Source organism: Marmota flaviventris, chromosome 4 (genome assembly GCF_047511675.1).
Source record: "Marmota flaviventris isolate mMarFla1 chromosome 4, mMarFla1.hap1, whole genome shotgun sequence".
Classification (NCBI taxonomy): Eukaryota; Metazoa; Chordata; class Mammalia; order Rodentia; family Sciuridae; genus Marmota; species Marmota flaviventris.
Genome location: NC_092501.1, coordinates 16,045,103 through 16,058,214, shown reverse-complemented (window position 1 = coordinate 16,058,214; position 13,112 = coordinate 16,045,103). Strand labels below are relative to the sequence as shown.

The 13,112-nt window shown below is 37.7% G+C and overlaps 1 protein-coding gene across 1 annotated transcript in view; it reads left to right on the top strand.

Annotated features, from left to right (window-relative positions):
* The window catches only part of Nhlrc2 (NHL repeat containing 2), a 59,477-nt gene that overhangs the window by 7,628 nt on the left and 38,737 nt on the right, over positions 1–13,112 (top strand). The gene's annotated exons all lie outside the window — the stretch shown is intronic.

Here is a 13,112-nt window from a genome sequence, read left to right as displayed (position 1 = left end):
CATACTTTTTCTTTCATTCTGCTTCATTAAAAAGCCATTTATTACAGTTAATGTTTTTCAGAGCACATTAGAAATCCTCCTTTATGGTATTACAGATTCCAAAAGTGAATGAGATTATATTTAGTATTTGCTGTAGAAGTTTGAAAAATTATCAGATTTTTTTTACTTTAAAAAAATAGTATGAGAGGGGCTGGGATTGTGGCTCAGCAGTAGAGCACTCGCCTAGCACAGGCGAGACCCGGGTTCGATTCTCAGCACCACATAAAAAAAAAATAAAATAAAGGCATTGTGTTGTGTCCATCTTCAAAAAAGATTCATTCTCTCTCTCTCTCTCTCTCTCAAAAAAAAAAAAAAAAGCGCATGAGAGTAAATGAAATTGATTAAAGGTTTCATTTAATTAGTTTTTAACAAATTTAATTACTATTCTTAGAGTCGATTAAAAAAGAGATAGGATCACAGATCTTGTGGAGTAAAGATGGAACAGACATGTACAAAAATGAAGAATATCTTGAAATTTAGTTTTTTAAAAATGTGATTATCTAGATGTACTTTAAATGCAATTAAAACTTCAGATGCTTTTAAGTTATACTAGATTGTGTCTTAAAATTACCAATCAAAAGATTTATCAAGAACTTAAATATTCCCAGTGGCTAAATCCTATTTTCAAAAATTCATCTCTATGAAGAAATATATCATTATTCCCTGGACTTTAGATGTTTGTGTCTCTTATTCAAACTGGCACACTTATAAAGCGTGAATTATGTGCACTGTACTCTGCTAACTGATGAGTAAATGTGTAACAAAGTTGAATAAAAAGCATTACTGAACTCCTGAGGAAAGGGATATCTGGCTTTGCTTATAGACATTAAAAAGTCTTCTCAGAGAAACAGGATTGAGCTAGAACTTGAGAAGTGAGCAGGGGTGCACCTGCGAATGAAAAGGGAGGCAGGGGAGCCCAGAAGAGTCAGATTCTTGCTCCAGGAACAGGCGAATCATTTAATATGGCAGGATCATAAGGGCTTGTCATAAAAATAAAAGGAGACAGAGGCAGTTTAGGACCACGTTGTGAAGTCCTTGTGTAGCATTCTTAACTGTTTAGACTTTTGCTTCCTTTGAGGATCTGGAGATGTAAAAGCTTGTTTTTGAATTCTTTGGTTTTTTAATGGGAGGGTGAGGTGATGAGTTTGCATTTTAGAAGGGTACCACATACTGGGTTAAGAATCCCAGGGTTAACCATTTCCTACCTAAGATGTTCTCCTGAATTGCATTTGGTAAACTTAATTGGTGAACCCCCCATACTTACAGCAAGTTCATTGATTTCCTCAAATGGAAACCCCTTAATTGCCTACCACTTTATTGGAAACATTATTTTTATGAAAGCGTGTTGTGGGAAATTAGATTTTTATGTGCAAATACACTTCTGAAAAGTAAAATACATTTTAAGTAGAAAAAGAACTCATGGGAGATGGTGGAGTAAAAAGTAACAAATTTATGTCCACCTAGACAACATTTGCACTGGCAGAATCTGTCTGATTTGGAATTCTGGAATCTGTTAAAGGCTTCCAGCTTCCACGGAGGCCTTGGACTGCAAGGTGCTTTCATTTTGATCACTTTCAGCTCTGAGCACAGTAGCAGCTACCCAGCCCTTAGCTCCAGCACCATGACAGATATCTGATCTGTGCTCTGCTTGCTGATGCCCCATCTGGTCACAGAGGTGCAGACAAGTGGTAGTGCCTACTGTTGTTGACCTTTCCACTTTGTGGCAAGCTCCTCCCCATATGACTGAGGTGACTTCTGGTGGATCTTAGGGGCTGGTGCCTATTTTCCCCCTTTATTTCTTGTTGTGGGAGGCTGACATCGAAGACTAAGATATTCAGTTCCATCTGTATCATGAAGAAACTTAGAAAGTCATTGTTCTTGCCCAAGGGAAGATGCAGACTCAGAAGGGATCCAGAAGCCCTTAAGTTTACAGTCAGGATGATCTTCGACAGAGACACCCTAAACAATCAAAATAACAACAGACCACGAATCTTGGGGAAGGGAGAATTACCATATTATTTGATGCAACTATTCGGTTTCCAACCAAAAAATTACAAGGCATGCAGAGAAACAGGGAAATGTGAAAACTGGGGGAAGTGTTGTACACCTGTAATCCTAGCAACTCAGGGGGCTTAGGCAGGAGAATCAAAGTTCAAAGCCAGCCTCAGCAATTTGGTGAGGCCCTAAGCAACTTAGCAAGACCCTGTCTCAAAAAATGAAAAGGATTGGGGATGTGTCTCAGTGGTTCAGTGCCCCTGGATTCAATCCCCAGTGCACCCCACCCCCCGCAAAAAAAAAAAAAACACAAAGCCCCCCAAATTTACCACTTCATGATTTTAGATACATAGTGTTTAAATATGTTATTGTGTGATCTCAAGAATTGAAAGGGATGGGCATGGAATTGTTAATGTTAAATGATACTTTTTTTGTTATTGATGTTACCCTGGTACAAATTCAGATTGGAGTAGGATAACTTTCGTATGTTAAATATAATTTCCATGGTAAGTGCGCACGCGCACACATATACACACACACACACACACACACACACACTCACACAGCTAAAGAATATGCACAAAAGGAAATAAGAAGGGAATTTAAACATTTACTTAAAAAAAAAATCAATGTTGAACACTAGAAAAGTCACTGGGTACAGTGACTCATGCCTGTAATCCCAGTGGTTTGGGAGGCTGAGGCAGGAGGATCACAAATTCAAAGCCAGTCTTGCAAAAGCAAGGCTCTAAGCAACTAACTCAGTGAGACCCTGTCTCTAAATAAAATACAAAATAGGTCTGGGGATATGGCTCAGTGGTCTAGTGCCCCTAAGTTCAATCCCCGGTACCCACTCCCCAAAAAAGGGAATATGTGAAATGAGGGATAAAAAAGCTCTGAGGTTGTGTAGGAAACAAATAGCAGCATGACAAAAGTCATTGTTCCCTTATCAGTAATTACTTTAAGTGTAAATGGTTTAAGCTCTCTAATCAAAAGACAGAGGCTGGCAAAGTGGATAAAAACATAATCCACCCATATGTGGTCTACAGGAGGCTCACTTTAGATCCCCAGATACAAACAGGTTGAAAGTAAAATGATGGACTGGGCAATTCTTGCAAATAATCTCTCAAAGAGCACAGAGGAGACTGTGTTAATATTGGACAAAAAGGACCAGAGGTCATTATGTGTTGATAAAAGATCAATAGAACTAGATAAAAACTTATGCACTTATTAACAAACTATCAAAATACATGAGACAAAGATTGAGGGGAGAAACACATGTTCTCCAGTGGTAGTTGGAGGAATCAGTACACCATTCTCAGTAGAGCAACCAGATGGAAGATGAGGAAATAAAAGACTCCAACAGCACAATAAACCAACCAGATCTGACAAGATAAAACAATTCTTTTCAAGTGTATGTGGGACATTTTATCGAAAGGTGGCCAGCACTTCACTAAGGTAATTTTTCCTGTTCAGGAGGAGATAAGCCCCCTGAGAAAATAAAGTCTGAAATAATTAGTGAAGAAATAAAAAACAAAGTCAGAAAAATAGTTTTAAAAGCACCTGATAGGTCCAGCCCACATAGGAGCTGGAGCTGAACAATTTGAAAATGGCTCCGGTGGTTTTATTTAAGAGGGTGCATCAAAGGCAGGGATAAGGTTTCAGGGGTGGAGTCTTGCTTCATGATGTCTTGCAGTCTAGCAGTTTGATTGGCATCTTGACAGGCTGCACTCATCTCAGAGAGGCTGTGTGGCCACAGCAGGTCACCCCATCTCTGGTGCTGTGTGGGACCTGGTAGAGTCAGGTTCACATGTATCTGGGTGATCTTACTAGCGGGATTGACACTGGAAGTTCCCAAATACCACATTTTCCTATTCAGTGGGTTTCCATGCCGATTTGGACCACATATAGTCCACGGATGGCTCTCCACAGACATTTTCCAGGATGAATCATATATTAGACCACAAAGTAAGTTTCAGAAGATTTAAAAAGATACTTTACAAAGTATGTTCTCTGATCATGATAGAATGCAGTTGGAAATCAATAACAGAAGTAAAATTACAAAGTTAAAAGATTTATGGAAACTTTTTTTTTTTTTTTAGTTTTAGATTTCTAAGAGGGGAGTTTGTAGTCACAAATGCTTACATTAGGAAACAAGAAATACTTTAAATCAGTAACTGACTTTCAGGCTTAAGGAATTAGAAGAACTAGCTAAACTGTAAGCTAGCAGAAGGAAACAATAAAGGTTTGGGAAGAGAGAGACAAAATAGATAGTAAGTAGAAAAATAATAAAGGTCAAAAATTGGTTCTTTGAAAATATCAACACATTTAACAAACTTTACTAGATGAACTAAAATTAAAAAAAAAGGAGGCTCAAATTGCTAAAATCAAAAATAAAATTAGGGACATTTTTATTTTTTTATAGAAGTAAAACAGATTATAAGAAAATGCCAGACAAATTGGGTAACCCAGATGAAAAGACTAAACTGAAGAAAAGAAGATCTGAATAGACTTCTCAAGTAGCATTATTCATAACAGCTAAGATATGGAATGTGAGCTATGCATGCATTGAAATATCATTCAGCCTTAGTTGAGTGTGGTGACACATGCCTGAAATCCCAGCTACCAGGGAGGCTGAGGCAGGAGGTTGGCAAGTCGAGGCCAGCCTCAGCAACTCAGCAAAACCCTATCTCAGTGTAAAAATTAAAAAGGCATGGGTGGAGATGGAGCTCAGTGGCAAAGTGCTCCTGTGTTCAGTCACCAGTACCAGAGTAAACAAAGCTTACACACTTGTGCACACTTACATAGAATTCAGTCTTAAATAGTAAACAAACAGATGATACTTGAAGGCTTTATGCAAAAAAACAAATTCCACATGATTCTACTTACATGAGGTACTAATAACTGTCAGAATCATAGAGACAGAAAGTGGGGTGCTGTTATTGGGGGAGGGAGAATGGGAATTCTGTTTAATGGGCACAGCTTCTGTTTTGCGAGATGAAAAGTGTTCAGGAGATGTATGTAATGGCTGCACACAACAGTGCTCTGAATTGAATACTTTAAAATAGTTAATATAGTAAATTTTAATGGAAAAAAACATAATAACATAAATATGGCGTTTTAACCCCTATTTTAAAAATGATTATTTTAAGGATGCGTTTGTGCCCTCTGCGGGGGTGGGGGCGGGTCTGTGCAAGCAGTGCATCAGCACTGATTGCTACAGGCTCGTGAAGGCCATTTGTTGAATATGTAAGTCTGATGAGCCAGTGTGAGCTTGAAATCTTCCATACTGGATATATTTACCTCACAGGATCAACAAATGCTTCAAATCTGGGTTTTGGTTTTTCTGAACTGGTTTTTTTTTTTTTTTTTGCTTTCATTCCTCTCCCCCTACCTTCAATGAGCTAGTTACTAGCATACCATTGAGTAGGATTTGTTACCCAGATAGCTCATTTGATAGAGTGGGACAGTAGACTGACTGACTAATTTGTTTTTCTGCATTTGGCTGTTAGAATATTGTTTGTGAAATAAATTTTTAAGCATTTAAAAAAATGCTTTGAAAGTGGTCTCAACTTTGTAATTTCAAAGTAACATATTTCAACAATATGCTACTATATGGAAATCCTGGGTAACTTAAAAGATTTTTATATTGTCAAAAGATAAGTTAATTCATATTCACAAAAGAAGGTATACACAGAGATTACCACATGAAAGTTCAGTAAGCTGTCACTTAATTAGCTGTGCTTTCTTGTAGCTAAATGTCTTCTTCTATTACTACCTGATATGTTTCTGAACATATCTGGTGCAGTGCTATTTATGTTCTTGAAGTGTCATTCTGTAGTGTATTTTAAATTCTGTGGAATGTTCTGTTCATCTTCTGAGTAAGCCAGAATTTCTCTTCCTAATGAGGAAGTGCTTATTAATTCAAAACACCTTAAAAGAGACCCAGTTTAAAACCCAGTCTCTTTCCTCTGTAAAATAGCTTTTAAACTCAGATTTACCTGGACATGGTGGAACATGCCTCTAATCTCAATGTTGGCCAGACATTGTGGTACACGCCTGTAATGCAACTCCAGAGGCTGAGGCAGGAGGATCACAAGTTTGAAGCTAGGTTGATCAGTTTAGTGATACCTTGCCTCAAAATAAAAAGGCCAGAGAATATAGATCAATACTTGTCTAGCATATGGTGGGCTCTGAGTTTAATCCCCAGTACTGCAAAATAAACAAACTCAGGTTTGCAGTTTCTCATAGTCTATGAGAAATGACAGATGCAAAGAGACTTAAAGAAAAAGGTAAATGATGCTTAATAGTGATGAGTCATTCTGATACTTAAACATTTTTTAAGAATGTAACTGTCCTAAAGTCACTAATTCATAATACTTTAGCACATTATATATTAAACTTCAGCAGTTTCTTTTACTACTAGAGAGTTTCTAAGTTTTTTTAACTTTATGCTTTATATATTGGTATGTTATTCTATAGCACCCAGATTTAGCACAGTGCCTTTTGTTTTATAAGAAAACATTTATCAGGAAGATTTTGCATATTTTAACATGTGATTGCCTGGCGTATGTTAGTGTATAACTAAATCAGACTGTTAAAAACCTGAACGTCAGGTTACTATTAAGTAAATATTAGCATTCTATCATATAGTATATGCTTTTTTGTGTGTAATATTTTACTAAATATTAAAGTACTTTAATGTACAGAATAAAGTACTTCTAATGTTATAGTAAAACTAAGCCTTTAAATGAATTAATAAATAGTTTCATTTTTATCAGGGTTCCCCAAATCACCATTGTTTAATTTAGTCGTAGGACTCAACAAGATTCCTTGTAGAGGGGTGCCCTTGCCTGTGGTTTATTACAGTGAAAGAATGCAAAGCAAAATCAGGGAAGGGAAAGATGCATGGGGCTGAGTCCAGTGGAGACCAGGCACAAGACTCCCAAGTCCTCATACAGCGTACCCTTAATTCCCTCAGCAAAGAAAATTGAGAGACACATTGGAGTTGCTGCCAACCAGGGACACTTATTAACAGCTTAACACCTAAGGTTTTCGTTGGGGGCTGATCATGTGGGCATCTCTTGCCTGCTGGCATGTTCCAAAATTCCAGACTCCCAGAAGGACAGCAGGTGTTCAGCTTAAACTGTATTGTTTGTGCAAACAGTGTGGGCAGAGGGAGCCACTCTTGCCAGTTCTGAGAACCGTCCCACAGTTTACCCTCCTGGAGCCAGGATGGAGCCCTCTTAGAAAGAGGCCCTTCAGGCCGCCAGGCCTGCTCTGTTAACTCTTTTATGCACATACTTTATATTTGCTTCTTCAGCTATTATTTTGTGTCCTTGTACAGTTAAGGTACCCTAAAAATATTGGTCAATTTGTGACAAATTTTCAGGGTTTTTAGCGTGAACAGTGGCCTCATGTCAGCTTTTTGTTGTCTTTCAAATTTGCTTCTGTTCTCTGCTTCAGTCTACATTGAAGTGATTTTGATCCTTTTATTTCCTGTTTTCCACAGCTCTTCTACCTCCTCTCCACATCTTCTCCACACCTTCTTCTCTTCCCTCAAGCTGTTCTAGCCTCCTGGCTTTCCTTTAGTTCCTTCCATGTCCTGCTACTTCAATTCCATGACCCACAGTGTTCCCTGTGCCTGGAATGATCTCCAAGCCTGTTGTCTAGTGAAGTCTTGCTTCTCTTTTAGATATCAGAATGTCTCCTTCTACCGCCTTCAAAAATGCCCTCATATTCTCAGGACATTTATTTACCCAGATTGTTACACTATCTACTAAAATGGCATATGCAGTTGTGATAGATTTGTATTCAATATATGTGTATAAATGTGAAAAATAAGACCTTTGAAGCTTTTAAAATGATTTATCTTAAAAAGTTATTGTATTACTAATATTTTAGAAGCAATTATAAGTTTTGATATTTCTTCTTGCCTCCTTCCCCTCCTACCTCCTTATTCTCTCTCCTCTCCTCCTTCCTTCTCTTTATTTTTCTTTTCTTCTATATTTAATGGAGTAGTTTTGATCTTTGTGTGGGCAAAAGATTCCCAAAGGGAAGAAACTTTTCCAACCTAACTTTCATATATAAAATATGTATGTTTATAATGTATGATGAATAGAAAAAGCAAAATAGTTTTTAAAAATCTCTATACTTTCAAGTTCTTAAAACCGAAAAGGGAAGTGTAGATACCTTGCAGTGGACTTTGTATATGATCATTATAGATGTCCTATTTGGATTATGTGTCACATAAATTTATAAAAATGTACTTCTCTTCAGTATTTAATCCTGTCTGTTCATTTATTTCCTATTTATGTACTGTGTGCTGTGAGGTGAATAATAAAATATGCATGATCCCTATGTGAGTAACAAAAATTATAGTTTACAGGGGAGGCATATAATTGAATAATCACATACATATTTGTGTAGTTTCTCATTAGTGCTAAAAGGGAAAATTACAGGATGCCACGAAGGCAATAATGGGGTTTAATCTGGTTTAAGCTTAAAGAAAGCTCTCTTACGAAAGTAAAAATTGAGCCTGAGGTGTACAAGACAAGCATGGCTTTTGAAGGTGACAGAGGGTGAGAACATTCTAGACAGAGGGAACACTAGGTATCAGGGCCTGAAAGCCAGGGGAACATAGTCATCTTCCTTGACATGGGGATATGGTCCAGACCCCAGGGGTTCTCAAAACCACTGCTTGTGCTGAACCTTATAACCTGTCACCCTCTTCCATTATTACTAAGCAGTTATCATACACTGTGGCATAAATAACTTTAGCAGTTTAAGATTTGACAGCAAAATTAGCATCAATTTCTTTTTTCTTCTTCACAGTCTGACTAGTAAAAAATGCATTCTGACCATAGATCTTAACAACCTTGCCATACAATTTTTTTTCTTTCCTTATTAAGTCAAGAACTTTCGTGTGTTCACTCAAAAGAATCGTTTCTCTTTGGCAGATGTGAATTATCAGTATCACTACTTCTGCACTTTGGGACCATGATGAAGTAATATAAGGGTTACTAGAACACTGTGTGATACTGTGACAGTTGATCTGGTAACTTAGACAAGTGGGTAGCATATACAGTGTGGATACCCTGGATAAATGCATGATTTATGTCCTAAGGTGGAGTGGGAAGGTATGAGATTTCATCACATACTTAGAAGAGCATACAATTGAAAACATTTGAATTGTTTGTTTCTGTAATTTTCAGGCTATGATCATACTGCAGGTGACTAAAACCATGGAAAATGGATAAGGGAGGACCACTAGTAGTGATAATTCTTGATGAAGTAAAAGAAAGCCAGGTTGCTAAAACACTCTGGGGGAAGAGAAAAGTGTGGAGAAGATTCTGGAGAGATGAGATTGGTTGTTATACTAAGCACTGTGGAAAACCAGAGAGGGGTTTTCTCTCGGGGGGCGGACATAATCAGATTCGCATTTTTTAGAAGTTCAGTCTGACTCCTGGGTAGATAAGTCAGTAGTGGACAAGAATGGATATAGCAGATCTGTAGTCCCTCACGTGCTAGGCAAGCGCTCTACCACTGAGCTACAACCTCAGCCTCTGGTTTTGTTGGGAGAGCCTTTGAGACTTGGATTTCATCCCCAAATGACTTCCATTGCCCTGAGGCTGAAGATCTAATCCTTTTTGACTTTAAGGTTGACCCTCTCTCCTTATTCTCATCCATCCCTTGCTCACCTTTTGTTTTCTGCTTGGCCACTTCTGTCTCTTCTTCCTTGTGACCTCTTTGCATGTGCTGACTTTCCTCCCTGGAATCTCCTTCACTCTCTTCACCTAGTGAACACCCTCAGGAAATGTTGAGGTATATTGATTAGTAGGAAAACGTACAGTGGATTGTGATGGATAGTAATTGTTGCAGATATGTAATATGTATAAGCCTCAGCAACTTAGGGAGGCCCTAAGTGACTCAGCGAGTTGCTGCCTCTAAGTAAAATATAAAAAAAGGGCTGGGGTGGCTCAGTGGTGCCCCTGAGTTTAATCCCCAGTACTGAAAAAAGAAAGAAAAATACTGCTTACATTTCTCCATTAAGTAAGGGACTGGTTTTAGAACTCAATTACATTTATTTAATCAGTGAGCAATATAAAAGCTAAAACATACTTTAAACAATAATCTGTCAGTGCTACTTCCAGGTTTGGAGAATGGTGGCCACCTAATTTTAAACCTTTCCACTCTCCTTCCCTACCCTCCCCAAACATAAAAACGACAAGGAGAGCAAATAAAACAATATCTGACCCTGCAGTTTATAATACTAGGAGACAGAATAACATGGCCTTCACATCACATGTAAGTTGGGAAATAAACTAAATACCAGGAAAGGTCCTGCTGCTACAAGCCTGCAGGTGCTAAGAACAGGGACAGAGGATTAAAAGACTCCTCAAGAAAAAATAAGTGGATTAAAGGTCTCAGGCAAACAAAGCAAAAACAGAATAACCTCCTCACCCCCAGAAAGAGAAACTCCAGTATAAAGTGCCCAGATTCAACACAGATTTGAATGTATTACCAGCTCTGAAAGAATACAGGCAGGGGCTGGGCATATAGCTCAGTTGGTAGAATACTTGCCTTGCATGCGTAAGGCCCTGGGTTCAATACCCAGCACCACAAAAAACAAAAAAGAATACAGGGCTAGGATGGAAGCATTTCTTCCATGGGAGGAGCATTGCTTTGGGGAGAAAATTCCATATGTTGCAGATTTGCCATCCCTTGAGATGGGCAGCTGAAGGAGAAGAAGGAATTAAGAGGGAAAAGTTTAGGATCTAGCAGAAACAAAAGAGAAAGACACACTCCTCCCTTCAGAGATGCTATCCATCAATAAAACCTCACAGAAAAAAAGGAACTGTCAGAAGAGGGCACTCTCAAGCTGGGAACCTGCCCACAAAATGAAGAGGAATAGGAAACGCAGATCACATCCGTATAGAACCGGGGAAAGCTGAGAATGCAATTCAGAGTTGAAATGTTGATGCAAAGTCTCACTTTACCAATCACAAAATTGACAAAATCTGTAACACTTCCTCCATACTGAATTAAATATCCTCAAACAGCATTTAGGAATAATGAAAAAACAACTGGATTCAGAAATTGAAAAACTAAGAAAAAGACAAAAAAAAGAAGAAATGTGTGTTGATTGAGATCAGGAAAGAAAAGGAAGGAAAAGTTCAAAATTATATTACAATTGAAAACTAAATTATAAGGCACTCAAGGGACAATAATTCATATAAAAATGTACTAAGGGATATTTAAGTAAAGAAGGGGAAAAAGAAAGCCTGGAGACGGAAAATGAACTAAACAAAAAAGTTCAAAGATTTAGAAAAAAAATGATTGAATTGGTAGGTGGACAAAGGAGGTCCAACATAAGACTACTTGGAGATACTCAAGAAAATCAAGACAACTGGCCAGAACCAGTGTAATAACTAATTAAAATTAGAATTTAAGAAAACTTAGTGTGAATGAAAGAAAACTTGAATCTACGTATTGAGGGCTCCTACCAGGTACAAGGGAAAATTGACCCAAAACAGTTCAAGCAGTATCCCAATAAAACTATTGAAAGAAAGAAAAATTAAAAAAAAAAATCAAGACCTGGGACAAAAAGATGACTTGCAAAGAAGACATGTTATCAAGACTTGTCAGACTTTTCACAAACAGGATACAAGCAAGCATTTCAGGAGAAAACCAAGGATACTGTATCCAACCGTGTGTTAAAGCATCAGTCAAAGCTGTGAAAAACAGTTTGAGTGTCCAAGAACTCAGAATATCGTGCTCATGTGTCCTTCCTGGTGAATATACCTTAGGGAGAGCTTCATCCAACTAGGGATGATAGGGAAACTGCCTGTGGGTAGCTGAAGATTTCATACACGTAATAGTAGAGGTAGGACCAAAACAAGGATGTAGGGTTTTAGTATTAGTCATGGTTTGATAAGAGAAGCAGAGCCATTAGGAGTAGTGAAAAACAGGGATTTATTGAGTGTATGTAAGTGTGGACCTCTGCATGAGGCTGTTGCTTTTGTGTGCAGCAACTCAGCTTGAAGATGCCAGGCAGTTGAAAAGGAAGGATGGGTTTGAAGTAGGGAAGAACAAAGACAATTTGGAATTGGGCTATCCTGCAATAGCCCATGAATTTGATCACATGTGTTTTCATATAGAAATACTTTCATAGGCTTCCAATTTATTTAATGAGGTGAAAGCAGAATCAGGTTCCTTTGTCAGGGAGCTGAACGCTCTACTGGCCCAGGAGTCAGAGAAGACGTAATGCCGTATTCGCCTGTGTTCATTATTGCCTGCTCTACCTTTGCCTATCCCTTATTTGTAGCCTTTCTGATTCACTTTATTTTAGATGTATCTCTTATATTCAGTGTGTATAAAACTTTTTTCTTTTAATAAATGAGTTGAACCCATTCATATTGATTCCTATGATTATTGTCTAAAAGCATTGTGCCATTATGCGTATAACCCAATACACATATTATGGGCATGACCTCGTAAACACAACAACACAGTTCCGACACATAATAAGTATTGCTGTGTTTCCCAACATCGTGTGTTATTAATTTATTTTGATGATTTGAGAAGTTTGTTTGGTTATCTTTATACTTACAACTTTAAAAAATAATAATAGCTAAGTTCTTTGAGATTTTATTGTATACTTGGCACTATTCTAAATGCCTTACACAGACTCTTTTAATCTGCCTGACCTAGGAAGCAGTTAGTGATAGTTCCCTCATTTGCAAAAACCGATCAACAGAGAGGTGAATTAACTTGCCCAGGGCAAGAAGTATTCAGCCCTTCCCATTTCTTTCCCTACATCCAGCTCTCTGGCAACCATTCCTCATGTATCTTTATTTAATATCTGCTTTTGAGATGTATTTAATCATTTGTTTTCAGCCATTTGTTTGTGATGTATCGAGGCAGGACTTTCTTGTAATTTGTCTTTTTTGTTGTTTGCTGACATTAAATTCAGTAAATTTATATCTTTGGCCAAATTTTAGAAGTTTATTATTTAGTTAGATATTCTTCCCCAGTCTCTTTCTCCTCTTCTTCTGGGATTCTAGTTACATTTTATGTCT